Here is a 26,370-nt window from a genome sequence, read left to right as displayed (position 1 = left end):
TCACACTGTGGTGTGTGTGCTATCCTGCTACAGGAGAAAGTCACAGTCGCCAGTGAGCGAAAAAACCTCGTATTTACGTTAATAGAAGCAAGCTTGAGGGAAAAACTCCGTGACGACGGTGAAAATCTTGTACTCAGGTCAAACTGAGCGAAAATTCTCTACATTTACACTGACAACTAATTGTTGTGTAGCGTGGTGTATGTAATACACGGTGTAGGTGTGACAGTTGTAGTGTGACTGTACCTATGTGTAAAATGACACAATAAATAATATGGCGACGACGAAGGCAGAAGAGAAGAGGCGGCAGCATGCGGCAGACGATCAGCTGGCCCGCACAGCAAAACTGCTACGCCCATTGCTGTACCTGCAAAATTAATTGAGGTGGAGCATCAAAAGTGTCAATGAGACAAAATTTTATTATGTTACAATTACTCTCTCTGCTTAGCAGTCAGTGCTACGACGTACATTCGAGGTCGCCATTAATTATAGCACACGATTATGGTCGGCAAGTTGAGAATCCTTGTGCAAACTCGGGTCTTCCATAGCCTCGAACTGCACACGGGTCCTCAACCTTTATTCCTAAATTTCCGACAGAGGATGCCTATCCTGGTGAAATATTATTCGCCCATCACCAACTAAAATAGAAAATGGGAGGAAGTGCCTTAACCTACAGTACTTATATTAATATCGGGGAGCTGAGAATCCTTGTGCAAACTCGGGTCTTCCATAGCCTCGAGTCGCCTCTGCGGAGTCTCGAACTTCCCCCTTAACCTACAGTGCTTATATTAGTATCGGGGAGCTGAGAATCCTTGTGCAAACTCGGGTCTTCCATAGCCTCGAGTCGCCTCAGAGGAGTTCTCTCTTGAACTTCCCCCTTAACCTACAGTACACGTGTATGTACAGGCCCTGGACATACTGTGTCCTGAGGGGCCAACAAGTGAGACGTCAGGTCTACACTTCTGACTGGGAACCAGGCTGGTCCTTGGATTACTCAAATAAAAGCTGGAAACCCTGGTGAAATATTATTCGCCCATCACCAACTAAAACAGAAAATGGGAGGAATTATTCCTAAATTTCCGACAGAGGATGCCTATCACGGAACCCAGCATACAACAACTGCTCATGTTAGTCAGCAGTTAGTAGGCGAGACATCAGGTCTGCACCTACGTTATCACTTCCCTTGATGTATCTCACAACAAGGTTAAACTGCTGTAAATACAGTGTCCTGTGGGGCCAATGGGCGAGACGTCAGGTCTGCACCCAGTTCACCACTACCCTGTCTCTTAACTGACTCAGAGATTACAGGTGTGGTTATGAACGGCACAGGAAGGACATGTCCCTGATTAGTGGTGTTACTTTGACACACACTGCAGGAACGGACAAAACTATCTATGTCTCGTCCCATCCCTGGCCAGAAAAAGTCAGCTCGGATACGGCCCTGGGTCTTCCTTTTGCCCAGGTGACCTCCTGAGGCTGAACAATGACCCCATTGTAACACTGCTAGGCGTTACTTGGCGGGAACGACAAACTGCAGTCAAACCTCACCCTGGGGTGTCTGTGACTCACAGTACAGCCGTCCTCGCTTACGAAGGAACCTGGCTTGTCCTCCCCATGAATACTTGATCACTTTACCCCCCAGCTTCTTGCGCACTGAGGCAAGTGTCGAGTCAGTCTGTTGCTCTTGGACAACATCTTTACTACGAATCAGATCTTGTGGCGTTGCGACGGTCAACGGAGTGACGCGATTTGGAGCCTTGGCCATGGCTCGTGTTATCGCAGCAGCCGAAGTCTGAGTAGCAACATCTACGGCACAACTATTTTTGATGCCAGGTATGTTGCCTAATATGAGGTCAAATAAAGGTTCTGGCATGACAACTGCAGCTGTCAGGCCAGTGAAAAATGGAGACGCCACCTGGATACGTGCCTTAGGGAACAGTCTCACTGATCCATCAATAAGTCTAACTTGGATCTGTCGACCTGTATACTCATCAGGCCGAACTAAACTCTGCATAACAGAGCAACCTGAGGAACCATTGTCCCTCAGGACATTTACAGAGACACCTCCCACAGACCCTGGCTGAACAAGAAAGGCAGTGTTGCTGGTGGAAGGGTCTGAGGAGGTAGCAGCCAGTCATTCATGAGACTGCGGAACAACCGATGCAGCAAACGTGGCGCCCTGGAAACTAGGTGTCTGAGGAGAGTTCATGGTCGGAGGGGGACTTGTGAACTGTTGGGAAGTACCTGTACTGGTAGAGATGGCACCACCGGGTACTTGTGGAATGAAGGCTGCATTTGCCTCCTGCCTCCGATACACTAATTGACCTGACTGAGGGTTACGTGGCTTGTCCTTGTATTGCTGCTGCTGCTTGGGGAACTGCTGCTGGTTGGGGTGCTTGTTGTACCGCTTCCAAGCAGGCTGCTGTGTATTTTGCCCCTGGTCCTTCTGTGGTTTGCTTGGACCTTGACCATTACTCTGAGAACGGCCTTGGTGCTGGGATTCAGTCTGAGACGGCTTCCCAGACTTGGCAGTATCTTTTCTGCTCCAGGTGTTTTGCTTACGAGTTTGATACCCGTATGCAGTAAAGAATGCGTCAGCCTTTTCTGCCATTTGGCTGGCATCTTTCACCTGACAGATCTTAAGCTGTGCTATGAGCTCAGCAGGCCACGACCTCTCTAGCTGTGTGCGCAGCATAAGGTCAAATATCCCCTCACGCGTGGAAGGAGTTTCATCTTTCTCCATCCACTCATTTAAGTAAGCTGTGAGACGATTAAGGAACTGGACAGCTGTCTCCTTGTCTTGAAGACGAGCTCACATGAACTGAACTTTGGCGTCATCTACTGTGAGACCATTCGCCTTAATGAGTGCAGCTTTCATCATCTCATATGTGAGATTGTCTCCACGAATTCTGTGGAGAAGATCGAGGGCAGGGCCCTCAAAAAGGCTAAGAAACTGAAGCCGCTTAGCTGCCTCATCCAGTTGATACATGTCTGCCATGTCCTCAAAACGAGCTATGTACGGCTCAATTCGCTCGCCTTCCTTGTATGAAGGAAGCTTGATGCGTGGGGTCGCCAGGACATGTGCAGGGAGAACGCTCGTGGAGCTTGGACCAACTGCACCAGACGTGTCTGAAACCAAGGAATCTCGCTTGAGCTTCAGCACTTCAAGTTCATGTTTTTCTCGTGCCTCACGTTCGGCACGTTCATATTCACGTTGTTCCCGCTCGTATTCCCGTTCTTTTTCGCGTTCCTCACGCTGTTCTCGCTCGTATTCGCTCTGAATCTTACGCTCTTCACGGGCATCATTCTCGCGCTGCTGCTCCTGATTATGCCGTGAGAGTATATACTCTTTAATTTCGGTTGGGTCTGTAAGACCCATATCTTTGGCTTCCAGTAAAAATACAGCGGTAGCCATGGCGCTAATTTATTAAGTAAACCGAAACTGAGTACTGACTGCTTCGCAAACAAATGCTAATAACACAAATAAAGAATACAGACACAAGCTAGTGGTGACCAGTCTTATCTAATTAACTGGCAAAGATTAAAGCAAGATGCAAATAACTGAGAACTCAATAATAAACACAATGGGTACGGCGGCTACCCAGGAGCGAATAAAATCGTCTGACGTTTCCATAAATTAACAGTAAACACCAGTAAACTTGTGCCTGTAAACTTTAATGATAAATTCCTAAATATGAACAAGTGAGTACTATCTCGTGAATAGCTTTAGAGCTAGGAGCTAATATCTTGGAATGAGGTCGCCAATTGTCACGGGGTTTTTATAATATCACTGGGTTTTTAAAATAAATGCTAAGTATTAATTGATTGATAATAATATTCAATAATATTAAAGAGCAGGGACAATGATTGTCTTGCTAAATCGAGCAACGATTCTCTAAGAACGAGAATTTATAAACTTTCTCAACAGTACACAGCAGAGACTAATTACTCACAAATGCTGAATTAGTACTGTTAGCCTCTGGAGAGAGTTACTTCACCCCTGACAATAAATAACTAATACTAATAATAATATCAGGTCCTTGCTGATGCTTAACTCCTGGCATAACGGATTTTAAGTTAATACAACAAGACTGGTCTAAGTACCAGTTATGAATAGTAAAACGTCTATGCAAGCTAGGAGCTATGTGGGAAATAAGCTTAATTATGGAGAAATGAAACAAGAGTTTACTTTACATTAAGCTCAAGAAAAAGAACTGTTAAATTTATTGAGTACAAAAAATAAATTTAACGTTACATTTCAAATCAAATCAATGAGACCGCACTCACTCACTCACGCAAAAGCTAAATTCTTACGCCTAGAGAAAAAACACCTTAATTAAACTCTTAAGTCTACGAAAATACAAAAAGGAAATACTGATCGATGAATGCTGTGTATCACCCAGGGGGTGGGAGCTTGGATTAACTGTACTCTGTGGAGCTTGGGTGCTAGCTGACCTCTCACACTTCTGGAGCACAGGACCTCTCTCCGTCACAACAAACACTCGACTGCTAAGTCGTGGGAACAAAAGGGGGAGTAGTAGGCCGCATTTTCTAACGGTCGAGGCAAGCAGGGGCGAACAATAAAGAAACAGTAGTATCGCTCAGTACAGCACTTAGTGACGTGCATTAAATCGGTCACTTTTGAAAACAGTGACGAATGTTGTGAAAAGTATACCCCGAAATGGAGAGAGAAACGGTTAACTGAGCGATACACAGTGAGTTTTCCACTAATAGTTCGTGGCTTCTCACAAAAGGAAAATGTCGCGAATTTGATTCGTGACATGTACGAAGGAGCTAGGACTACGGTGTGAGTGGATGGTGAGCTGAGTGAGTTCTTTGATCTCAATGTGGGACTGAAACAGGGTTGTGTGGTCTCCATGGCTGTTTAATATATACATGGATGGGGTTGTAAAGGAGGTGCAAGGTAGGACAGCGGATGTGGGAGTGGCTCTAATGAATGAGGGTGAGATTTGGAAGATTCCAGTGTTGCTGTTTGCTGATGATACAGTATTGTTGAGTGAAGATGAATGGAAGTTGCAAGGTTTGGTGAATGAATTTTGGGACAGTGTGTAGGAGGAGGAAGCTGAAAGTTAATGTAAACAAGAGTAAAGTTCTGGTGTTTGAGAGGAATGAAGTCACAGAATGTGCAGTGAGGCTGGATGATGAGGATGTGGAGAATGTGAGTGCATTTAAGTACTTGGGTAGTGTGATGAGTAAGGATGGAACTTTGGGGGATGAAGTGCATGAAAGGGTACAGCAGGGAAGGAAGGTTGTTGGCTCACTGAAAGCAGTGATGAGAAATCGGGATGTGAGTATGGAAGTTAAGAAATCACTGCATGATAGTATTGTGATCCCTACCCTTACGTATGGAAGCGAGGCATGGACCTTGCAAGAGGGGAACAAGTCAAGAGTGAGAGCAGTGGAAATGAGTTACTTGAGAGGAGCATGTGGAGTGACATGGAGGGACAGGTTGATGAATAAAGAAGTGAAGGAATGTTGTTGGGTGGTTGTGGATGTGGTTGAGAAGATTAGGAGAAATTCACTGAGGTGGTTTGGACATGTGGAGAGAATGGAGAATGAAAGACTGACTAAGAGGGTGTATGTAGGTGAGGTGGAGGGAGGGAGGAAGAGGGAGGGGAAGACCGAGGATGAGGTGGAGGGATGAAGTTGAGAGGTATATGAGGGAGGGGGGGTGAGTTGGGGGGAGGGTAGTCAAATGGTGGGTGACAGAGCGACTTGGAGGCATTTTGTCTGCGGCCACCCTTTGCGGGATGAGAGCTTCGGGCTATAGATAGATAGTATTTACAGTACCTAATTGTGATACACAGGAAATGTGCTACACTTGTGAGTCCCTTCTCTGCCTCTCAGTAAATCAAATTTTGCTTTAAACTCAAAGTTTTTAGACTGGATGATCTCTTTGTCCAGGCTATTCCACAGGTCTGTGCGTCTATAAGGAAGACTATATTTCTTGATATCCTTCAAGCAGCTTGGATTCTTCAGTTTCATTCCATGTCCTCTTGTTACTCTCTTATCCCATACAAACAGATCTCTATCAATTATATCTACTCCCATCATGGTCCTGAACACTGCAATCATGTCGCCCCTCTCTCTCCTTTCCTCTGTTGAAGGCAATTTCTGCTTTTCCAGTCTCTCTGTACAACAGATCTGCCAGACTGGGGACCATCTTGGCTTCTGTTCTTTGTATTCTCTCGATCTTGTGTATATCTTCCTTTTTGTGTGGGGACCACACTGCTGCTGCATATTCTAACCTGGGGCAGATCATGGCCACTGTCAATTTTTTCATCATCTCCTCATCCATGTAATGAAATGCTTCTTTTATGTTAGTCAAGAGTGTGTACGTCTGTCTAACTGTCTTGTTATTATGTTTTTCAGGTGACAAACTATCCTGGACCAGCACTCCCAAATCTTTCTCTTCTCTCGCTTTTGTGACTGGTTCATTACCCATCAAATAATTCAGTGATGGTCTCTTGGTACTTTTACTCATTTCCATTATTTTACATTTCTCTGCATTGAATTTCATTTCCCACAACCGGCTTCAATCGTGTATCCTATCCAGGTCTTCCTGCAGCATTTTCCGATCTTTTTCAACTTCTACTCTCCTCAAGATCTTTGCATCATCAGGAAACAGATTTGCATAACTGTTTATTCTATCTACCATATCATTTAAGTAAATCAGGAACATTACTGGCACTAGCACCGAGCCCTGTGGGACTCCACTTTTTATTTCCCTCCATTCAGACATCCTTTCCTTTATTACTGTCCTCTTTTGTCTGTCTCTCAAAAAGTCTCTTATCCATTCCAGGAGGTTTCTCTTCAGTCCTCCTATATGCTCTAGTTTCCACATTAGTCTCTTATGCGTTAGCTTGTTGAAGGCCTTCTCCAAATCTAAATACTGTAAAATCTCGATATAATGGACTTCAGTAGATCGGAATGTGCTTTTATCAGACTTGAGGAGCTACGGACTAAATTCCAGTATGTCGGAAAATGTCCGATAAAGCCAGAAGCAATCCGTACTGCCTGACCACTTCAGCTATGGTCACCATAATAAGGTAAGTAAAAAGACATGTTTATCAGTGTACAGTACAGTATTATTATATATATTATACCATTGGATTATTGTAGTGAAGTTATAACACAATACAGTACCACAATGGTAGTCAAAACAGTGTAAAAACCATTCAGACTAATGTCTGATAGATCGTAAAAAGTACGGATTAGCAGGGGGAAGTCTGGATGTCACTTTTATCGGAATTTCACATTTTTCGGAATAGTTTGGGCCCGAATTAGTCTGTTATAGTGAGGTCTTACTTTACACACCATTCACCCAACCATCTCTCTCCTGTAGCACGTCAATCGCTGTTGAATAAAAGCTGAATAAGTTGGAAACACATGACCTGTGTATTTACCTAATTGTCTTTACCTAATTGTGTTATACAGGAAATTATGCTCGTGGGGTCCCGTCTCTGTTTCTCAATAAGTCAAATTTAGCTTTAAACTCGTTTAAGTGTACGTTGGGTCTGGTTAGTACTTGGATGGGTGACCGCCTGGTAACACCAGATGCTGTTGGCATCCCTACGTATCAAGTGGGGTTGGTGGAGGATTAGTGCCCCTTCCTGTAAAACAATTAACTTTAAGCCCTTGGCCACCCCGTTTGGGATGCGTGGCGTCTGGCAATGAATGAATGAATGTAGTGTTTAGACTGGGCGATCTCTTTGTCCAGGCTGTTCCACAGGTCTATACATCTATAAGGAAAACCATATTTCTTGATATCCTTCAAGCAGCTTGGTTTCTTCAGTTTCATTCCATGTCCTCTTGTTGCTCTCTTATCCCACAAAAACAGATCTTTGTCAATTTTGTCTATTCCCACCATGGTCCTGAACACTGCAATCATGTCTCCTCTCTTTCTTCTTTCTTCTAATTAAGGCAAATCCAGCTTTTCCAGCCTCTCTGTGTATGAGAGATCTGCCAGACTGAGGACCATTTTGGTTACTGTTCTTTGTATTCTCTCAATCTTGTTTATATCTTTCTTTTTGTGTGGGGACCACACTACTGCTGCATATTTTAACCTGGGGCGAATCATGGCCACTATCAATTTTTTCATCATCTCCTCATCCATGTAATGTATTTACCTATTTATAGTATACAGGAATTGAGGAAGTGAAGCTTGGACATTGTTGGAAGGACACAAGTCAAGAGTGAGAGCAGTGGAAATGAGTTATTTAAGAGGAGCCTGTGGAGTCACGTGGAGAGACAGGCTGACGAATGAGGATATAAAGGAGCATTGTGGTGTGGATGTGGATGTGATAGGAAGCGTTATGAGGAACACACTGAGGTGGTTTGGCCATGTGGAGAGGATGAAGGGTGAAAGACTGACAAAGAGAGTGTATGTAAGTGAGGTGGAGGGGGGAAGAGGGAGGGGGAGGCCGAGGATGAGATGGAGGGATGGGGTGGAGAGGTATATGAGAGAGGGGGGTGTGAGTTGGGAGCAGGGCAGTGAAATGGCGGGGGACAGGGCGACTTGGAGGCGATTTGTTTGTGGCCACCCCAAACGGGATTGAGGCGTCTGGCAATAGATAGATAGATAGATAGATAGGAATTGAGCGATGCTTGTGTTGTCTTGTCTCCATATCCACATTTATCTAGTCTAACTTTACACACATGAATGTTTTTCTTCTGCACCACTTTTTCATCTAAGTCATTCCAAATGCTTATGTATTTACCCAATATACCTAATTGTGATACACACGAAATGTGCTATGCTCCTGGGTTCCCATCGCTGTTTCTCAGTAAGACAAATTTAGCTTTAAACTCGTTTAAGTTTTTAGACTAACAATCTCTCTGTCAGGCTATTCCATAAGTCTATACTTCTGTAAGGAAAGCTTTGTTTCTTGATATCCTTCAAGCAGCTTGACATTTTCATTTTCATTCCGTGTCCTCTTGTTGCTCTCTTATCTCATAAAAACAGATCTTCTTGGTCAAATTTATCTACTCCCACCATGGTCCTGAACACTGCAATCATGTCTCCCCTCTTACTCCTTTCCTCTAAGGAAGGCAAATCCAGCTTTTCCAGCCTCTCTGTGTATGACAAATCTGCCAGACTGGGGACCATCTTGGTTGCTGTTCTTTGTATTCTCTCAATCTTGTTTATATCTTTCTTTTTGTGTGGGGACCACACTACTGCTGCATATTCTAACCAGGGGCGACTCATGGCCACTATCAATTTTTTCATCATCTCCTCATCCATATAATGAAATGCTACTCTGAGTTTACACGTCTCTCTAACTATCTTGTTAATGTGCTTTTCAGGTGACAAACTATCTTGGACCAGCACTTCCAAATCTTTCTCTTCTCTCGTTTTTGTGATTAAATCATTACCCAACAAATAATTCAGTGATGGCCTCCTGGTACTTTTACCCATTTCCAATACTTTACATTTCTTTACATTAAATTTCATTTCCCACATCCGGCTCCAATCATGTGTCCTATCTAGATCCTCCTGCAGCATTTTACAATCCTCCTCAACCTCTACCTTCCTCATGATCTTTACATCGTCACCAAACAGACTTGCATAACTGTTCACTTCATCTACCATATCATTTACATAAATCAGGAACATTACTGGCGCCAACACCGAGCCTTGAGGGACCTCACTTGTTGCTTCCCTCCATCCAGACATCTTATCGTTTATTAATGTCCTCATTTGTCTGTCTCTCAAAAAGTCTCTCATCCATTCCAGGAGTTTCCCCTTCAATCCTCCTATGTATTCTAGTTTCCACATTAGTCTCTTATGAGGTACCTTGTCAAAGGCTTTCTCTAAGTCAAAGTATACACAATTCACCCAACCATCTCTCTCCTGTACCACGTCAATCACTCTTGAGTAAAAGCTCAACAGGTTAGAAACGCATGACCTTCCACTTCTGAATCCAAACTGACATTGAGCCAAAATATTCATCTCTTCTAGATATTTTATTCATCTGTCTTTCAGGATTCTCTCGCACAATTTTGCGACTATCCTGGTTAGAGACACTGGTCTATAATTCAGGTTTTTTTCCCTGTTTCCTCCCTTATAAATTGGTACCACATTTGCCCTTTTCCATTCTTGTGGCACTTTCCCCTCTTCCAGAGAACACACGCTTAAACTGTGGATTTTATCTGCCAGTTGTTCTCTGCATTCCTTCAGTACCCAATTAGAAATTCCATCAGGTCCTGGGGCTTTCCTTACGTCTTGGGTTTCCAGTAAAATCTACACTTCCTGTACCTCCACTTTTATATCTGTTATCACCGATACATTTCTAGTCACTCCCTCCCCTTCCACAAACTCTTTTTCATGAGTGAAAACCGATTGGAAACATTTGTTTATTATTTCTGCTTGCATTGCTGCATCTTTATAGACCTCTCCTTTTACTTTCAATTTGGTGATTCCTTCCTTTTGTTTCTGTTTGCCATTAACAAATCTATAAAACAGTTTGGGTTCATCCTTGCATTTGTCTGTTATACCTTTTTCAAAATTCCTTTCTTCATCTCTACGTATTCTTGTGTATTCATTTCTAGTTCTTTTATATTCTTCCTTTGTTCTGTTGTTACCTCTCTTTCTCCAATTGTTCCATGCATTATCTCTCTCTTTTTTTGCTATCATACACCTTCTATTAAACCATTCCTTTTTCCTGTTTTCTTTCCCTCTTACTCTTGGTATAAATTTTTCCACTCCCAAATTATAGAGGTCTAGAAAGATATCCCACTTCCTTTGTATTGCTCTTGTTTCTCTGAATTTTCTCCAAACCGTTTTTTCAAAAAATTTTCTCAATCCTGTGAAATTTGCTTTCCCAAAGTTGTATCTTCCCTGTCTATGAAGCTCATCTCTTGGGTCGACATTCCCTATTGTCATCTGGAACACAGTGACCACATGATCACTTTTTCCTATAAGACAGAAATATTTCAATGATTCTATTACATCGGGTTCTTTGGTAAACAGTAAATCTAACCTTGCTGGTGTGTCCTCACCTCGGAACCGTGTCTCCTCTTTGACCCTTTGCGTCATCACATTATTCATTATTATATTTAATACTATAGTGCCCCACTAATCCTCACTGTCTCCTGAGTCCCATTCCTCCTAGTTCACCTCTTTACAGTTAAAGTCACCCACCAAAATTATATTCTTGCTTTTCTCAATTATTTTTTGTAAATAGCCATATCTGACAACATCTCCTGGTATTCGTCATCATTCCATGCTCTCGTCTTAGGGGGAACATACACTACTGCCATATCTCGCTTAACATTCTCTCCAGTTTCTAATTTCATATATATCACTTCAGCCCTGCCTTCTCCCATTTCCACCGTATCTACATTTATGTTGTTCTTCACTGCTATCATCACTCCTCCTTCCACTTTTTCTTTTCTGTCTCTTCTCCACAGTTTGTATTTACTATCTCCCAAATGAACATCAATATGTTCTCTTAATTTGGCCTCTACAATGCACATGACATCAGGTTCATGTTCTCTCAAGAAATCGTTAATTTCAAGCTTTGCCGATATTAAACCATCGACATTATAGTAGCCGCAGCGAGAAATGAACGCTGTGGTGGGGCAGCTGGGATGACCGGGGATTCCCCCACTGTAGCCATATCCACATGTCACCAACCATCGGCCACCGCTGCAGCCCCGCTCCATGATCCTTACCCTGTGTCTCTGGCTTTCTCTTTCTCTCTCGGTTTCTATATAAACTGGTGTATTTCCGAAACTAATTATGAAATTATTATGACTTTTGTTCCACACCACCTTTGAGATAAAAATCAAGGAGAGTTTTCTGTATAAAGGTTTCCCCCCCTCCTAAATGTGGCATATGAGCGGGGGAGTGCGGCCTTGCCGATACCTCTGCCTGACCTATAATTATACACTCGCCAGAACTGACTTGCCCTCAGACAAGGGGGGGGGAACCTTTATACAGAAAACTCTCCTTGATTTTTACCCCAGTGGTGGTGTGGAACAAAAGTCATAATAATTTCATAATTAGTTTCGGAAATACAGCAGTTTATATAGAAACCGAGAGAGAAAGAGAAAGCCAGAGACACAGGGTAAGGATCATGGAGCGGGGCTGCAGTGGTGGCCGATGGTCGGTGACATCCTACCTCTATGGTCGGTGACATGTGGATATGGCTACAGTGGAGGAATCCCCGGTCATCCCGGCTGCCCCACCACAACGTTCATTTCTCGCTGCGGCTACTATAGTGAATATCACCTTCAAATTATTTTTGATGTTTTTTATACTTTCTTCTCTCCTTCTCTCCATCAGTACCACTTCCTCAATTTCTGATCTTTCATAGCTATCTCCCTTAGTTTCCTTTGCTTCTATTTCCTTACATACCACTTCCTTACTTTCATATCCATCACTCTCCAAAAAAAAGTATTACATTCTTCCTCTGTCCTCAAATCATTTTTTTCTTTTACTTGTTCTTTCAATGATTTTAAAACTTCTCTTTTTTCTGCATTCAAATCTTTTCTTATTATAATATTTTCCATCCCTGCCTCTTTGCTTAATTTCCAGGTCACTTTAAGTATATCATTTACTACACTTTCTGATGTAAACTTGACTCTCATTGGTCTTTTCTCCCCTTTCTTTTAAGACCCTATCCTCCTTACTTCCTCAATTTCTTTTACCAACTTGTCTCCTTCGGGGTCAATCTTGCCTAATATTCCTCTCACCAGGTTCGTGTCTCTCTCGAGTCTCACGAACCTAACCTTTTCTTCCTCTTCTCTGTTTCCAAATATTACCACGTATCTCATCCTTTCTACAGTTTCTCTCACTATTTTCTCTTTTTTCTTCAGTATTTTCACTACCGGTACATTTTCTTCCATTTTTTCTCGTCCATTTTCCCTTTCTTCCTAGATGATTTCTCTTAACCCCTAAAACGCGGCCATGGACAGCCGACCCCCCCCCCCCCGGGTGGCGGGGTAGGATCGCGGTCTGAGTACCTGTAGGAAAATATTAGCCAATAATCAGAGATTAACCCTAGAACATTATACTTGGTATGGCAGATAGTACTTACATTCAGCATTCTCCAGAGGCAGGTGTTGAGCCTTCGTGGACTACCCAAGGACTTGTGGAGACTTGCAAAGTTGGGTAACAAAATCTTCACTTTCACACCTCCAGCAACCCAGTTTCCCCTCTACCACAGCTTCATTCTGTCACAGTAAACTTTATACTACAACATACAGGTAGTTTGGAATCCGTATTTGTACAATAAGCACTGAAAATAAGGCTAAAATCAACGGAGCGTATGGCCGACATGCAGCACGGCGGCGGTCTTCTCGTCACTCAACAAACATTTCCATTTTCACAGCTAAAAACACGTATACTACATTATTTTCAATCACAGTATTTCCCAAAAGACCACCGCGGCGCACTTTTATTCTGCCTTATGCCCGTCACTTTATTCTCGTTCCTGTCGGCCGCTCGCACTGACTCGGAAGAGCTAGAACTTGCCATAATGTCACTTGGAAAGCCTGCGGTAAACTGACGCTAAACAGGGGAAAACCGCACGAAAAAAAGCTAGTGTGACAACCGGGGAAACAAGCGTTTCCTATTAGCATAAACTACTTGTGAGAGGAAAGCGCAGATTTACAGTTCTGAGCAGTCAGCGCGCTGCCATATATCACAGCCAGGCTGGCCGGGCCATGGTGGGGGGGGCGAGGGGGGAAAAATGCGATACTTGGCAACAACGGAGGTCAGTAGTAGAAAGGTCAAGTATGCTAATTGTAGCTAAATGGTGGTGGTACTGATAGACAATACCAGCTGGAACATCCTTGCCCGCGTTTATTCAAAATTAACTCAAATCGCAAACGCGACGATCTGCTGTTATGTCCTTTTTGGCGATCGTCACAAACACGATGCTCCGCGTTTAAAGGGTTAAGCTGACCACTTCTTTCTGTTCTTCTTCTACGTGTGCCCACTTTGCCTTATGCTCTTCTAATACACTGCTCACGTTCTCTGTTTTATTAGTACTCTCTTCTAGTTTTCTCTATCTATCTATCTATAGCCCGACGCCCTAATCCCGCAAAGGGTGGCCGCAGACAAAACGCCTCCAAGTCACTCTGTCACCCACCATTTGACTCCCCTCCCCCCAACTCACCCCCCCCTCCCTCATATACCTCTCAACTCCATCCCTCCACCTCATCCTCGGTCTACCCCTCCCTCTCCCTCCCTCCACCTCACCTACATACACCCTCTTAGTCAGTCTTTCATTCTCCATCCTCTCCACATGTCCAAACCACCTCAGTGTATTTCTCCTAATCTTTTCAACCACATCCACATCTACCCCACAACGTTCCTTCACTTCTTCATTCGTCAACCTGTCTCTCCATGTCACTCCACATGCTCCTCTCAAGTAACTCATTTCCACTGCTCTCACTCTTGACTTGTTCCCCTCTTGCAAGGTCCACGCCTCGCTTCCATACGTCAGGGTAGGGATCACAATACCATCATGCAGTGACTTCTTAACTTCCATACGCACCTCCCTATTTCTCATCACTGCTTTCAGTGTGCCAACAACCTTCCTTCCCTGCTGTACCCTTTCACGTACTTCATCCCCCAAAGTTCCATCCTTACTCATCACACTACCCAAGTACTTGAATGCACTCACATTCTCCATATCCTCACCATCCAACCTCACTGCACACTCTGTGACTTCATTCCTCTCAAACACCATAACTTTACTTTTGTTTACATTAACTTTCAGCTTCCTCCTCCTACACACTGTCCCAAATTCATTCACCAAACCTTGCAACTCCCATTCATCTTCACTCAACAATACTGTATCATCAGCAAACAGCAACACCGGAAGCTTCCAAATCTCACCCTCATTCATTAAGGCCACCCCCAATTCGATATTTTCATGCTTCAAATTTCTGATCTCATTCGCTGTGTCATTGGACTGGATCAGACTCTGTATAGTAATCTCCTTATTGTCAGACACGTACTTTAACACTAGATTCTCCACTTTCTTTTCAAGTTCACTAATCCTCATAATCAGTGTTTTAACCAGGTCCATGACATTAGTATTTCTATCATATCCTGGAAATTCGAGTCTCTCAGTGTTTACATTTTCGGCCGTGTTTGATGTTGGTTACAGTACCAAAAACAGCTGTTACCGAAAAACACTTCAAACATTCATGTATATTTTTGCCGATAAATCTTTACATTTTGGTAATCTATGTTAACTTACAATATTTTAAACATAAAACAATACCATAGGAGACAGGACAAACATAATTCCTAAAAACTACTTAAGGTTTGCAGCGGTGGTTGAGAGCAGTCAAAACACGTTTGTTCACTCTGGCTGACAGTGTGTGTGTGTGTGTGTGTGTGTGTGTGTGTGTGTGTGTGTGTGTGTGTGTGTTCTTACCTAATTGTTCTTACCTAATTGTATCTTTACAGAAATGAGTCAAGCTCATACTGTCCCGTGTCTTAAACCATATTTATCGTACATATCCTTAAATTTGTGAATTGTTTTGGCACACACTATGTCATTCGGTAATGCATTCCAATGATCAATTGCTCTGTTTGGGAAACTGAATTTCCTTACGTCTTTATCACCTCTCTTCTTATGCAGTTTTTTGCAGTGTCCTCTTGCTGATGCTTCCCCATATGTTGAGTAATCATTTATGTCTATTTTCTCCTTCCCTGATATGCATTTATATAGCATTATCATGTCACCTCTTTTCCTTCTCTCCTGTAGTGTTGGTAGATTCAGTTTATTTAGTCTTTCTTCGTAGCTTAGATCCCTTAAGCTTGGTATCCATCTTGTAGCGGCCCTTTGAACTTTTTCAATCTTGTCTATGTGTTTTTTGAGATGAGGACTCCAGACTACTGATGCATACTCCAGGGTTGGCCTGATGAATGATGTTATTATCCTTCTTAGCATGTCTTCATTTATGTATGTGAATGCTATTCTCATATTTGCAAGCAGTGTATACATGTTCCATACCTTCTCACTGATGTGGTCAGCCAGAGATAGTCTGTTATTGATAATCACACCTAAGTCCTTCTCTCTTTCTGATGTGTGTAGGGTTTTGTTTCCTAACGTCTAATCCCAATCAGGTCTTTTTCCACTTTTACCAAACTTGATTACGTGTGTGTGTGTGTGTGTGTGTGTGTGTGTGTGTGTGTGTGTGTGTGTGTGTGTGTGTGTGTACCTATTTTTACTCTGCAGGATTTTAGTTCTGTACTCATATTGTTGTCTCCAGCATTACAACTGTCCAAATTTTTTTAAATTATGGATATTTGTAGCACTTACCCTCTTAGCACTTACCAAGTGGTCTGTGAGGGATCCCATCATCCACTCACTCAGTGTGGTGGTATTCTTTTTCGGGAAACTCAGCATTGAGTGGCAAGCCAAATGATTTTCTGTAAAACAGGAAATCATGTAATAAGCTGGGTGGTAATCCTGTAACCAACCAACAATTGTTCCCTGTGTGTCAGCAAGTGGGTTGTTGGATGGTTAGTGCCCATCCCTGGAACACAACTAACCACAGATACAAACAAGAATCCTCGGATGAGGAAAGACCAGCAGTTGACAATCAAGGACTGGACAAAGGACATGGTACGGATTTCAACTTGGTACGAAAGGGGTGGGAATGATGAGGTGAAAGAGAGAGAGAGATTGTCCAGGTGCTTGAGAGTGCAAAAGTGGACATACATGGATTAAGTGAGATTAAATCGAGAGATAAGAGTTTTTCAGAGTGAGAGTATGGATGTGATAGCCTATATGTGGAGGAGAGAATGAGATGACAATATAGGGTGTATGTATTGTGTGCAAAAGATGGAAGGAGAATATAAGAGAGAGTATGGATCAGTTGGTTCAAGGATTGTGTGAGTAAGATAGAAAGTGGGAATACAGAAATGACAATTGCATGTGTGTGTGTGCCAGTGCAAGATTGTGCAAGCAGAGTGAAAGAAGAGTTCTGGGCAAATGTGTAAGCATGCATGGAAAAGTTTGAGGAATAAGAGAGTGATTCTGATTGGAGATATGATTAGAAAAGTACTGAAGTAGGGAATATGAGGGTGGATGTGTAGGCATACCATGTTATAACAGATGGAGTAGTTGGTGAGTGAGGCGCGCCTTCAGCAGTGGATGAGAATGGTTGTGCTTTAGTGGAGATTTGTGCAGGGAGGGGGTTGGTGATAGCCAATACCCTCTTTAGGCACAAAATGGTCTAGAGGTATACATGGCGAGTGATGAGATGGGTGGGTGGTGAACTGAATGACTGGAAGGCGATGATAGATTTTGTGTGTGTGGATGAGTGAATGAGAAGGTATGTAATGAATTAACCCCTGCACCGCGGGCATGTTTACCAATGTTTTGCGTGTGCCACGGGGTTATTCGGGCTCCGACACACTCTCAAAAAATATTTGCCAAAAATCAGTTATCAGTCCTAGAATATTAAAATTTTATATGCTTATGGCACATACCTTCAGCTTTCTCCTGGAATGTTTGTTGAGCCTTCGTCGGTTACCGTAGGACTTGTGGAGACCTCTGAAGTTGGGTAACGAAGTCTCCACTTTACACTTCCCGACAACCCGTAATATGATTACCACAGCCAGATATTAACACTATAAACACTACTCTATGATTTTCAAGTAGTTTGGGATCCATACTCCAAAAAAAACACAACTGTGAAAGCAATGAAAATTACGAGCGCGTCTGACCATCGCACTTTCGCAAGTTCGCTCTTGGTACTCTGTCATTTATTATTCATAAAACCCCTCACACTTTATATTTCTATTACTATATAACACTTATGTATATTTACAGTCTCTATCCATAAGTTTCCTTCAGTAGTATTAGTTTATTGTCACTGTAGGGATTCAATTTCTTTCAGTAAAATACGTAGCATTCACTTTCTCGTCCTGTATACTAGCATTGAGAGTGAATGTCACTTTCAATTTCCCTCTCATGACTCATAGTATTCAGACATGCTAGAGTGAAACTTTCACTTTCATTACTCCTAGGGTATATACTCGTATTCTTATAATACTACTCATTTACATTTCTATTTACGTTCTCTATTTTATTTACGTTATTTACATTTCTATTTTATTTACACTGTGTTATGCACTGTCACTTGAAGTAACTTATAAAACTATTTTCCACTGTTCACATATATTTACGAGGGAAAAAAGAAAAGAAGGGGAAGATAGGAAGAGAGAATAGAAAATAGAAAAAGGTGAGCAAAGAGAGAGAGAGAAAGGAGAGGGAAAGATAAAGGGGAAGGGAGAGGGAGAGAGAGATGTAGAGAAAGATGAAGAGAAGGAGGGAGAGGAGTCAAGAGAGGAAGAGAAAGAAGCAAAGGAGAGGGAGAGAATGTGAAGATGAAAGACAAATATAATGAAAAGAAAATAGCAAGAAGAGAAATATGGAAAGAACAAAATTGCACTGGGAATAAGACAAAGCGCAACGTTGGGTCTGGTTAGTACTTGGATGGGTGACCGCCTGGGAACACCAGATGCTGTTGGCATAACATTCTCCCTACGTGTCAAGTGGGGTTGGTGGAGGATTAGTGCCCCTCCCTGTAAAACAAATAACTCTAAGCCCTTGGCCACCCCGTTTGGGATACATGGCATCTGGCAATGAATGAATGAAACTTTCACTTTGCTGTTTACACATTATTTACACATTATTTACAGTTCCACTTGCACTGTTTTACTCAATAGAAAGATCGTAGTTACTCTATTATCAATTGTCAGCCCTTTACCTCTTTCTACACGAGGTTTAGTTGGGGGTAAAGGTCACAGGGCCCTTTGCATGGGGGTGGAAAGGCCCTGAAGCTAGCAAGAGCGAACAGACGTACCCCCACACTGGAAGATGAGAGTGAACTGATAAGGGTGGGTCGGGGTGGAGGCCTACCTAGGGAAATCAGCACTGCCAACGTTTAGCCTCTTGACACAGCCATTTATAGCAATGAAATGATTGGCAGGAAATCTAGACAATACATTATAAATTAGGTAGTTCCAGGTGAATGTAAATATCACTCAGGTTTCTCCCTTCCCTCCTTATATGTATATTTATTACGAAAATAGATTATACTGCATATTTCAAGGGGAAATAGTGAAAATTAGCGAACGAGTGCATGTGAAGTGTTGTCAGGTGATAATTAGCCAATTCCAGGTGTATGGCACTCTCACTTACCTTATTTCTTTCTTGTATATATTATTTGGTATAAGAATAGGGCATAGGGCTTATTTCAATGGATGAAATCAGTGAAAAATTCCAGGGAAGATTTACTTAGTGTAGCACGGCCAGGCAGGCAAGTGGATAAGGTAATGGAGGGGGGGTAGGGAGGGGAGTCAAGAACGGGGAGAAATGGCTAAATTGTCAACAATGGATGGGAGTACAGATGAGATTAGGAGTGCTGACTAGTGTTGGACATTGGCAGTACTGATAGATGATACAAGCCCCCACTTGGAAGCCCGGGGGAATTCAAAGTAACACAGAATCACAAAAGCGACGCCCCGCGGTATGATCCCTTGCTCCCAAGCGTCACGAAAGTGACGCCCCGCGGTTAAGGGGTTAAAGAGCATACAGAGGTTGGGGGAGTGGACTTTCTGACCACCACTTGGTGATAGTGAAAGTCAAGGTTCAAGTTCAGTGAAGAAATAGAAAGAGGGAAGGACAGGAGAAAGTAGTTCATACAAGGAGGGTAGAAAGTTTGCAAGAGGATGGACAAAAGGCAGAATATAAGAGAGAAATGGAGGAGCAATTGGGTAAATATGATTTGCAGCAGATGGGGGAGGTGGAAGGTGTGTGCAAGATGTTCACAGAAGAAATGTGTGCAGCATGTGAGGTGTTGTGTAGGGTGGAGAGAAGACAAGAGGAGGTGTAAGGAACAGCATGGTGGAATGAAGATGTGAGGCAAGCTGTGGCACTAAAGAAGAAAGCATATTGTGTGTGGATGGGGAGCAGAGGCCTGAAGGAAGTTGAGTGACGGAAGTTAGAGCTATACGTAGAGAGGAAGAGGGAGTTAGGAGGAGAGAGGTAAAAGGATTAGTAAGAGAGAGTAAGAAGAGAGTGAATGAGGAATTTGGAAGGAATTTGACTGTAAAGCGGAGGGAATGTAAGAAAATATTCAGGGAGGAGGTAAAGAGAGTTAAACAGGGTGATAAAGAAGTTAGTAGGGGAATGAAAGATAAAAATGGTAGGCTGATGGTGGAGAAGGGAGAAAAAGTGAGCAGATGGAGAGAACACTTTTAAGGAACTGTTAAACATGGAGAATGAAAGTAATGTGAGTATAAGTGGCTGGGGAATGTCTAGGTCCTAGACTCTAGGAGAAGGAGGTGATGAGAAGGGAGGAAGAGATTAGTAGAATGGAAGTTGTGGAAGCAGTGAAGAAAGTCAAAATGGGGAAAGCCCCAGGAATTGATGGAGTGTGTGGTGAAATAATGAAGCATAGGGGAGAGATAGTAGTAGAATGGATATGGAAGATGTGTAGATTGGCCTGGAGGATTGGAATAATAATGCCCTTGTACAAAGGAAAAAGGGAAAAAGATTGTGTGGTAGTCATAGGGGCATATGTCTTCTTAGTGGAATAGGAAAAGTATATTGTAGGATACGTATTGACAATGTTAGGGAAATAACAGAGAAATTAGTTGGGGAAGAACAGGGAGGTTTTAGGAAGGGAGGAGGTTGTGTTGAGCGGATATTCATCCCTAAGTCTGTAGTGAAAAAGTTTGTAGGAAATAAGTTGTATATGGCCTTCATGGATTTGGAGAAAGCATATGATAGGGTGGATAGACAAGGAATGTGGAGAATATTAAGAATATATGGAGTAAATGAGAAGTTGTTGAATGCTGTGAGGAGTATTTGGGTACTAAGGCTGCAGTGCATATGGATGGTGAACTGAGTAAATTTTTCTCTCTGACTGTTGGATTGAAACAGTAATGTGTCATGTTTTCTCCATGGTTGTTGAATCTGTATATGGATGGGGTTATAAAAGAAATACAAGGTAGAGCAGTGGATGTTGGAGCGGCCCTAATGAGAGAGGGCAGGGTTTGAAAACTTCCTGTATTGTTGTTTGCAGATGATACTATTTTTAAATGAAGACAGAAGGGAACTTCAAGGCTTGGTGAATGAGTTTGGGAGAGGCTGTAAGAAATGGACTCTAAAGGTAAATGTAGGGAAGAATAATGTTAGGGTCTTTGAGAGAAATGAAATCTCTGAGTGTACAGTGAGGTTGGATGATGAGGAAATGGAAAATGTGAGTGCATTTGAGTACTTGCATAGTGTGATGAGTAAGGATGGAAGTTTAGAGGATGAAGTACTTGAAAGAGTCCAGCGAGGAAGAAAGGTTGCTGGTTCTTTGAAAGCAGTGATAAGGAACAGGGAAACGAGCATGGAAGTAAAAAAGTCACTGCATGATAGTACAGTGTTGTTATACCAACTCAGACATATGAAAGAAGCTTGTACCTTGTTGGAAGGACACAAGTCAAGAGTGAGAGCAGTGGAAATGTGTTATATGAGTGGAACATGTGGAGTTAAATGGAGAGACAGACTGACAAATGAGGAAGCGAAGGAGCATTGTGGTGTGGATGTGGATGTGATGGAGACTTTTAGGAGGAATACATTGAAATGATTTGGCCATGTGGAGAGGGTGGAGAGCAAGAGACTAACAAGGAGAGTGTATGAGAGTGAGGTGGAAGGGGGAAGAGGGAGGGGGAGGCCGAGGATGAGATGGAGAGATTTAGTGGAGAGATACATGAGAGAGAGGTGTTTGAGCTGGGAGGAGGGCAGTGAAATGGCAGGGGACAGGTCAACGTGGAGGTGATTTGTTTGTGGCCACCTCTTACTGGAATAAGGCATCTGGCAATAGATAGATTGTTATGATTATTATCATTTTTTAAAATTAATCCATTTATGTTATTATACATAACCTTTATGGAACTGCTCTGCCTTACTTTTTCATTGCTTCCCTTCCCTTTCCTTTCCCTTTTTTGATTTCTATTTACATATTTCTTTCTTCTCCCCATTATACAGTACCACATTATTATCTTCATGTCTTTCCCTGTCCAAAATTTTTTTTTATTTCTTTTTATGTTTTCTCATAATTTTTCTCCCTTGCTTCTCCTATGAAGTTTGTTATTTTTCTCTTCCTGGTTAAGGTTCTTTCTTACAACTGTCCCACTGAATCTTTCACTGTCCTTCAGTCTCCATGTAGCTCTTAATTACAGTTAGTCCTTGAGTAACATGCAGTTGAGTAACACATTTGTGTACCTTCACAGTCAGCATAGTGCGACAGGTCATAATCAGTATTGGTAAAATCTCAAGCTTGCTTGGGAAGTATCAGCTGGCCTGACGACGCTGTTTGAAAGTTATGCATGGTGATGTCACCCACCACTTGCCAAGATTGGCCAGCTTACATCAGGGTACATCCACCTCAGATGATGAGGTCAACTCCATTGTGTCAGTCCTGAACTTTGAAGGATTCGACCTAGTTGTTGATGAAAAAAGTGCAGGGGCAGTGACATAACAGTGACAAGAATAACAACATTAGGGGTGGGGGACTGGGGGAGAGTGCTACGGAGCTACACATCAGCAACACACGGGTATCCAGCCTAACTTTTGTTTTTGTTCAAGCTACAGTAGTCCCTCATTTATCCAGAAGTGTTCATTAGCCGGATGCTCAGTATCCAGATGTGTTCGTTATCCGGACGCTCAGTATCCAGGCGCTGGAACATGGCTCTCTTAAACCATTGTCGGAATTTACTTGCTATTATCTGGACGTAAAAGTCCCTGAGAACTTCGGCCTGCCAGCTGACATGTTCAGACATTTGGTATTGTGGCCGATGGGCTCGAGCTGTGTGCGGGAAGTAGTCTGTAACCCACAACCAGAGCTACAATGTCTGTCCGCCCCTTTACTGAATGGTCAAAGCTGTGCGCTCATCTGTTTACTTCCAACAAACCTCCAGCACCCAAGTAATACAACTATAACCTGCAAGTGGTGTCGAAATGTCCATACACATCCCCAACGAATGTCCAATATCACGCGGCCACTGGGGTAAGTCTTTCCCAACCGCCACCACCATTGAACACAGACCACAAGCCACGAGTACATGTTCGGTGACCGTGGGCATCCGCCTCTCTACCGAACGTTGAATGTCCCCCAGTCACTGTGAGTTGTGTTTCCACATGGCCACTCGGTGTCTAACAAACTACAAGCCATGAGTAAATGTACGGTAAAAGAGTCTGTCCGCCTATGGACAGAAGAAGGAGAATCCTGCCCACAGCCTTGCTTCTTCTCCCCTCCCATACCTCCTCCATACCCTCTCGGCTCCCCTCTCACTCCCTTAGTCCTTACCCTCCTCCATGGTGATATCACTGATGCATGAGTTTTCAGATTTTTTTGGTGATTTATTTAACTACTGTTGGTCATATCAAAATTCCACAAAATCTAGGAGAAAGCTAATGAAATTCTGCATCTAGACATATGCTTAACTCTTGGAAGGTGCTGCCAAATTTTACATTAGGTTGGTGGGAAGTTATATGAAGGTAAGTTTTACTCCTGAACATGTTATTCTCACTGCATTTCTGTACTTTTACCTAAAAGTTTTGTGTGTTTTTATTAGCCCCTCCACGGAGGGGCAGGCTCTGGGGGGCGGATACCCGCCTCCTTCCCGTTTTCCACCTGCGGCAGGTGCCGGCAAGTACCTTGAGCAGATATGTTGAGACCCGAAAGATGGTGAACTATGCCTGGCCAGGATGAAGCCAGAGGAAACTCTGGTGGAGGTCCGGAGCGATTCTGAAGTGCAAATCGATCGTCAGAGCTGGGTATAGGGGCGAAAGTCTAATCGAACCATCTAGTAGCTGGTTCCTTCTGAAGTTTCCCTCAGGATAGCTGGCACTCGTACATGAGTTTCATCCGGTAAAGCGAATGATTAGAGGTCTTGGGGACGAAACCTCCTCAACCTATTCTCAAACTTTAAATGGGTGAGTGTCTGGGCTTTCTTGAAAGATGGGGGCACGGCGGCCTTCCAAAAGCTGCTGGCGCTGCGGTCCACTACTGAAGCTCCAGGGCCAAATCACTGAGTGCCTAGTGGGCCAATTTTGGTAAGCAGAACTGGCGCTGTGAGATGAACCAAATGTCGAGTTAAGGGGGCCTAAATGAATGCTCATAGAACCCAAGAAAGGTGTTGGTTGCTATAGACAGCAGGACGGTGGCCATGGAAGTTGGAATCCGTTAAGGAGTGTGTAACAACTCACCTGCCGAAGTAACTAGCCCTTAAAATGGTATGGCGCTCAATCATTCTCCCGATACTCTACCGCCGGTGGCACAACAGGCTTCACCACGCAAGTCTTTAAGCCCCGGTGAGTAGGAGGGCATGGTGGTGACCGTTGAAGGTTTCGGCGTGAGCTGGACTGGAGCCACCACTGGTGCAGAGCTTGGTGGTAGTAGCAACTAATCGAGAGACTCCCTTGTAGGCCGATGTGGAGAAGGGTTCCATGTGAACATCAATTGGACATGGATCAGTCGCTCCTGAGCCCAAGGCTAATGCCTTGTACCATGTTACTGTATTTTTTTTTTTTTTTTTTTTTTTTTTTAAAGATAGGAGGAGGCCGTAGCACGGGCCGAACAGGGTGGTACTCCCGAGAGGAATGGGACTGCTGGTGATAGGGAGAGCTGGAGCTCCTGTTTCACTAGCTATCTAACCATCCCCCTTTGCTGACCTTTTCAGTGTGACAGTAACATGGAGAGGAGACCAGCATACTCTCCCAAACATTTTCTCTAACTATCCTATGCACTACACCACATGCACTTTACATTTCACACAACGTATCCCACTACGTTACAGGGGCTGGCGCCAGCAAGGGCATGCGGCCAGAAAACTTTGCCCCCGCTACCTAGTGGCGGACTTCTGGGGGGAGGCGTGACGGGGGTTTCTGCCGGCATAGATCGTGGGTCCAGGGCGAGATGGGGCTCGGGCCTGTGCTAGAGGGTACAGGGCATTACGGTTCCCAGGCTGTCGCTTCCACCCAATAGAGAGCAGCCCGAACCTGGGAATAGCGCCCCAGGATGCTGCCCTATCAGTGGGTGTATAATGGTGGGATAGTTGCGGTGCCAAGGCTCGCTTGGAGGGTGTCCCTGCAGTTGTCCTGGCAGGGTGCCCTGAGGCCACTACCACAGCCACTGGTAAGCTGGTGGGCTAGGGCTCCCAGATCCATTGCCTGGACCTGGGACTGTGCAGTGAGTGGGGCCTGTGGTATGTCTGTTCCCCTTTATTAATACTGAATATGACAAAACACAAGGAAAAGTTTCAAAGCAAGCCTGAGGACAGTAAATCACCCAGGGGGATGAGGGTGGGTTCATGGAATGTGGGAAGTTTGAGGGGAAGAGCGGGGGAAGTTGTTGAGGCATTCAGTAGGAGGTGGGTGGATGTGGCTTGTTTGCAGGAAGTCCGGTACAGGGGTGGATCAGCCAGAAAGATTGTTGGGAAGGACTGTTTCTATAAGTTGTTTTGGCAAAGGGGGGCAGACGGATATGGAGGTGTTGGTGTGATGGTTGCGAAGAAATGGGTAGAATATGTTATGAATGTTATGAGAGTAAGCGATAGGATATTGATATTGAAAATTCTGTTCGGTAGAAGGATAGCTGCGATTATATCTGCACATGCTCCACGGGCAGGATTGGATGAAGTAGAGAAAGATAGATTTTGGAATGATTTAATACATGTAGTGGGTGGTATGCGGGATGATGAGATAGTGGTTTTGGGAGGGGACTTAAATGGTCATGTAGGTGAAGCAGCACAAGGTTATGAAGGAGTGCATGGGGGATGTGCGTATGGTCTAAGGAATGCAGAAGGGGAAAGGATACTCGAGTTTGGGGAGGCAACGGACATGATTGTGTGCAACACATATTTTAGGAAAAGAGAGAGTAGGTTAATTACGTATGAGTCTAGGGGAAATAGCAGTCAGATAGATTATTTTCTGGTTAGGAGGGCTGACAGGAGGTTAGTGAGGGATGTTAAAGTTATAGGAAGTGAGGAGTGTGTGCAGCAGCACAAACTACTGATTTGTGATATGGTGCTTAAAGAGCGAGTGATGAAAAAGAGGACTTATGTACCTAGGAGAAAAATATGGAAGCTGAAAAACCAATTAGTAAGGGATGCCTTCTATAGTGAGTTGAGGAGAGTGGTGGCTGAACAGGGAGCTGTAGACAGAGGCGTTAATGAACAGTACAGAACCCTCAAGAACAATCTCTTGAGAGTTACTGATGTAACATGTGGTTGGACAAGAGGACCACCAAGACATAAAGTAACTTGGTGGTGGGATGAAGGTGTAGAAGCTACAGTTAAGGAGAAAAGAAGGCTTT

The 26,370-nt window shown here is 43.5% G+C and overlaps 1 protein-coding gene and 1 pseudogene across 1 annotated transcript in view; both read left to right on the top strand.

Moving 5' to 3' along the window:
* Positions 1 to 26,370, top strand: part of LOC145411024 (uncharacterized) — a 204,828-nt gene that overhangs the window by 90,949 nt on the left and 87,509 nt on the right. The window lies entirely within an intron of this gene.
* On the top strand, positions 23,602 to 24,448 carry LOC145411066 (large subunit ribosomal RNA; annotated as a pseudogene).

The sequence above is a fragment of the Coenobita brevimanus genome, chromosome 87 (genome assembly GCF_032717465.1).
Source record: "Coenobita brevimanus isolate Jiangsu-jjx chromosome 87, ASM3271746v2, whole genome shotgun sequence".
Lineage (NCBI taxonomy): Eukaryota > Metazoa > Arthropoda > Malacostraca > Decapoda > Coenobitidae > Coenobita > Coenobita brevimanus.
This window is presented reverse-complemented; position numbering and strand designations above follow the sequence as displayed.